Source organism: Alexandromys fortis, unplaced genomic scaffold (genome assembly GCF_014885135.2).
Source record: "Alexandromys fortis isolate MF-2015 unplaced genomic scaffold, M_Fortis_MF-2015_v1.1 scaffold_149, whole genome shotgun sequence".
Classification (NCBI taxonomy): Eukaryota; Metazoa; Chordata; class Mammalia; order Rodentia; family Cricetidae; genus Alexandromys; species Alexandromys fortis.
The window spans coordinates 2,860,596-2,866,133 of record NW_026068025.1 but is presented as its reverse complement, the minus strand read 5'-3'; positions in this window follow the sequence as shown (position 1 = coordinate 2,866,133).

Sequence of the window (5,538 nt, the reverse complement as noted above, 5' to 3'; positions counted from 1 at the left end):
CTGGAGAGGTCTCATTATTGCAAAAAAAACAAAAGAAGCTACCTTTCTACAACTTACCCACCAGGGCTTGGCTTTGGGCATTCTTTATGTTGTTCTTTAAGCCTTTTGACTCCTTTAATGAAAGGTGTGTATCAATCTAACATTTGTTATTTCATTTGTTCCCTAATGACCTGCAACATTTCAGAACCACAGATAGTTTACAATCCAAAGAATGGTGCTGGCCCAAAGGTAGATATCTAAAATCAATGTGATAAAGTCCAATTTACAAAACTAGAGATGAACATTGTGGCCATTTGAGTTTGACTAGTCAAAACTCTTCAAAACAGAACACATTGCACATTAAAGAACTAGAAAAAAATTAGTTTGCCCAAATGTTATTGAGAATAATGGATATCCATATGCAAAATTCAGTCAGACCCTGTCATACTGTAAATATAACCTGAAATGTTAGGGTGCATTGTAGGAAGCGCATGTGCATTACAGTAAAGAAGAGATCCTATAACTCCATATAACACCAACCAAAATAGAGAACTGCTTGGGGCTGGAGAGATGGTCAAGCAGTTAGGATCACTTACTCAGATCCCAGCACCCACAGAACAAGGTGGGCATCCTATATAAGCCTGTAACTCTGGCTCTAAAAGGGGAAAAAGATAGGATTACTAGAGCTTGCTGGCTTCCAGCCCAGCCAGGAAAATGCAAGCCTCAGGTTCATAGAGAAACCCTGCTTCAGAGGAATAGACAGAGGACACCCAACATTCTTTTGGCCCCTATATGTGCAAACAAGTGCGTGCACCCACGTATGTCATTGACACACACTGATTTACAGCATTTTTCGTTGTTGTTTGAGACAGGGTTTCTCTGTGTAACAGCCCTGGCTCTCCTGAAACTTGCATTGTAGACCAGGCTGACTTCAAACTCACAGAGATTTACCTGCCTCCCTCCCCTTCCCCCAGTGCTGGGATTAAAGGCATGCGTCACCACCGCCTGGCTGATTCACATCATTTTTTTTTAAAATGTGTGTGTGTGTGTGTGTGTATGCACACACATTAATTTTTATAGAGAACTAGGGTTAGAGTGATAGTTCAGCAATTAAGGGCACTCACTGCTCTTATAGAGGGCTTGGGTTCACAATAGTCTTGTAACTCCAGTTTTGGGGGTTCTGATTTCCTCTCCCAGCCTCTAGCTCAAAACAGACATCTTCAGAGGCAACTCATTGGCTGTGCAGAAACCCTCAGCCAAACACATTGTGACTGGCTGGTTAATGAGACCCTTTCTAGCTGAGAGGTGGTGAAGACCAGGCACCTTAATCGTCCCTGAAATCTACTGGAATAATGTGCAGTAACATTTAGCAGGTTTACAAGTCTTCAGCAACCTCCTGCCTTCACTTCCCACAGCCCTAGCCTGTGTGACTCCTTTCCCCTTTACAGAACCATCCTCAGACTTTGGCTGGGAAGCGACCCACAAGGCACAGGTGGCATAAAGTTTTTTGTTGGTGGTAGTGGTGTATGTTATGATTTGGATACAAGTGTCCCCCAAAGGCTCATGTGTTGAATTTGGCCCCTAGCTAATGGTGCTGTTGGGGACAGGTAGGAGGAAGTTAGGTCATTGGGATGTAGGTATGGCCCTCTTTCTTTCCAGCCACCATGATGTAAGTAACTTTGTTCCACCACATACTCTAGCTATGACTGCTTCACCACAGCCCTGAGACCATGGACTGGAATCTCTGAAACCATGAGCCAGAATACATCCTTCTTCCTTTAGGTTATCTTGTCACAGAAGCAGAAAGCTGACTAGCACATGGTGAGCCAACACACTGGGACTTATTTGTTAGTGCAGCTGAACTCAGCCGATCCTGACCAGTTAGTGTATGTTTAGTGTCTTCCACAGTACTGGCTGTTGAGGCAGCCCAGACCTGAATGGAGGCCTCCTTTCAGTCTCTGCATTGGCCTCAGCAGCTTCTCCATATGGAAATCCCTCTTCAGGCCCGCATTTCTGGCAAAGTGCTTTTGGCACTAGGCTCAGGCTCAGATTTGTGACTGTTTAAAAAGGCCTCTTAACCACTGAGCCATCTCTCCAGCCCCGGCCTCACTGATTTTTATTGGGGGGGGGGGGCTTACTCATGCTAAGCCAGCAGCCTAACCTGGGTTATATCCCCAGGCTGTAAATACTATATATAAATTCACTTATTTTGAGACCTCATAATTTTTAATTAATTCTTTACCTTTTATAAAAGCTGTAGAATCAAAAATCAGAAATGTTGGGCTGGAGAGATGGCTCAGCAGTTAAAAGCACTGACTGTTCTTCCAGAGGTCCTGAGTTCAATTCCCAGCAACCACATGGTTACTCACCATCACCTGTAATGAGATCTGGTGCTCTCTTCTGGCCTGCAGGCATGTATGCAGACAGAACATTGTATACAGAAATGTTGCATTAATTACACAAAATGTAATGTTATAGTCAGTCTACTGAACATTTTTTGAAGGTTTCAGGGCAGCAGAAACATGGGCTTTCTCACTGTGTAAGAAACCCCACAGTGGATGGCAAGCTGAGTGAGTCATTTATGGGCAAACTCAGGAGAGAAACCACCTGCACAGGAGAGGGCTATTCTGCAGATGTGGTCACTTTATGTATGTGACAGGAATGGACCAGAAGTCCAAAAAGCTCAGCTTGAAGGAGAGCCTTGCTGTGTCTGGAAACCTCTGTAAACAATGTGTGGGAGCTGAGTACGATCCTCCTCCAATATCCATTCCCTCCCCATCCTTAGAAACAGCTCAAGAACAGACACTCCCAGCATATGACTCCCAATTGCAGCACAGCACCTTCTGCAAACCTATCAGAATCCTCATCCTTACACTTGACTCCAGTCTCATGAGCCAGGAACTTGAGCCCAGCATCCTGTCCCATTAATCCATGACTACAATCTCTGCTGAACTCAGCCTATCCTGCACTTAGGGGTGTAGCTCAGTGGTAGAGCCCTCTCCTAGATTTACAAGGCCATCTTCAGCACCAGGCATGTGTACACACACACACACACACACACAAACACACACACACTGTGGAGCAACAATGACCACATCATGATACTTCCATCCACAGGACTGCAAGCACAAAAGTTTTAAAGGGTAGCTGAGCCCCGACATCCGGTGGCTCATAACTGTAACTCACTAACATGGATGTAAGCCTTAACAACTACCGGAGAAAAAAAGGGGAGACTGCTGGGAACCCGGAGACAGTGTACATTCTCTGGGGGGCAGTTAAAATAGCCTGTGGAAGTAGTCCTGACCTTCCCTGGAGAGGGGTTACTATTTGGTGGGCTTTCTTGACCCTCCCTGGGGAGGGGTCACCTTTTGGCAGACTTTCTTGGAGGTGGAGTTTGGACTGAGGCAACTCTCGGGGGAAGGAGCTTATGCCAGGAGCTGGGGTGAAGCCCCCAGGCAAACAATCCAGGCTTTTTGTATCAAGGGGTGCCAGGGGGCTGAGGTGACGCTTCCGACCAAATAATACCAATCAGAATTTCATGAGTGTGGAGAGCTGGAATGCTGGAAAACTAGAAAGAAATCATGTTGGGCTTTATTGAGTCTTCTTCACAACACCCTTGTAACTACCAGGAAAAACCTTTTGGAATGCACTAAACTCTGCTTCCTCAAGCCAAAAGGTAAGAATGTCATCAGACAGCCATCTGCTACCCTACAAGAGCACAGAGCTCTCCTCTCAGCGGTCACCTGGTGATCTCGTCATTACAATTTGCCTGGTAAATGCTTGGATTTATGACTTTCCTTTGTTCTGCAACTATAAAAATGTCATGAAACTCTTTCTATATCCATGTTAGTGAGGGCAATATGAATACCTGTTCCTGTGCCCTAGTAACTCACGTTTGGTTGAGAATAAGCTATCCATTTTCTTTTTTTTTTTTATATTAGCAAAATATGTGTGGCTGGCATTTCTGGGTACTGTGAAGCAGTGATTAGCAAAATAGACAAAGAATCTTTTCTCTTGAGGCTTAGAGAGGTTTGGGTAGGGCTATTTATCCTATCGTTGTCTAAATACAGACTGAGCCCCCAATCCCAAAATCCAAAATGGAAAATACTCCTGTTATGCCCAGATCACAGAGTTTCCCCCCCCAAACCAACTAGGAGACCAAATCCTGTATGTAAAAGCAAAAAGCCTTTATCCTTACACAAGTTTGCAATCTTAGACTCTCCATGTGGCCAACAGGGTTAAGTGAACAGAGAGCCCCAAGCTCTCTAGAGTGAGTTCTAAAGTCAGTGGGTAACTAGACAGCTATCATGAAATATGTTTCAGAGGAGATTACAGCGAAAGTCACTAATTGCAAGAAAACAGATGTCTTTAGCAATTAGTCAGAAAAGGGACTGCTAGTAATATTAGACAGTCAGTATCTTAGTTTTACCTTGAGATAGTATAAAAAGCTTTCAGCTAATTCCTAAGTTCTCAGCCTAAGAACCAGTTAATTCTAATTTACTAACCTTCTGGTATTACTAGAACTCACTCCCCTCTTGAGGGTCTCCATTGACTGACCCACAGGTCAGGGCAAGATTGTAAAAATTCCTTTGTTCAGAGCTAATGCTTGGTGCCCTACTATAAAAAGTGGGTTCAGAAACCGGCCTTTTGCCACAGCCTAACAAACACCATCTCTGGCTGTGGTCTCAGCTAGCTGATAAGCTTCTGTGCCCCGCAGTGGTTTTTAATTTTTTTAATTTTTTTAGATTTATTTATTTATTATGTATACAGTGTTCTGTCTGTCTGTATGCTTGCCAGATGAGGGTACCAGATCTCATTATAGATGGCTGTGAGCCACCATGTGGTTGCTGGGAATTGAACTCAGGACCTCTGGAAGAGCAGCCAGTGCTCTTAACCTCTGAGCCATTTTTTTTTTTTATTTTTTATTTTAAAGTTTGCTTCTGGTTTTCCTAGGATTTGGTTTCTGGAATAAAGTTTGCTTCTGGTTTATTAGGCTTAGTGGTGTTCTCATCTTTGCATGACCGCCCTGGACCCAACATCAACATGCAGATGAATGAAAATAGACCCATATCTATCATCATGCACAAAACTCAAATCCAAATGGATCAAAGACCTCAACATAAAGCCAGGCACACTGAGCCTTATCGAAGAGAAAGTGGGAAGTACACTTGAACACATTGGCACAGGGAACCACTTCCTAAATATAACCCCAGCAGCACAGACACTGAGAGAAACAATTACTAAATGGGACCTCCTGAAACTGAAAAGCTTCTGTAAAGCAAAAGACACGGTCAACAAGACAAAACAGCAGCCTACAGAATGGGAAAAGATCTTCACTAACCCCACATCAGACAGAGGAGAGGTGTGATCTCCAAATTATACAAAGAACTCAAGAAATTGGACACCAAAAGGTCACATCATCCAATAAAAAAAAAATGGGGTACAGACCTAAACAGAGAACTCTCAACAGAGAAATCTAAAATGGCTGAAAGACACTTAAGGAAATGTTCAACATCCTTAGTCATCAGAGAAATGCAAATCAAAACAACTCTGAGATTC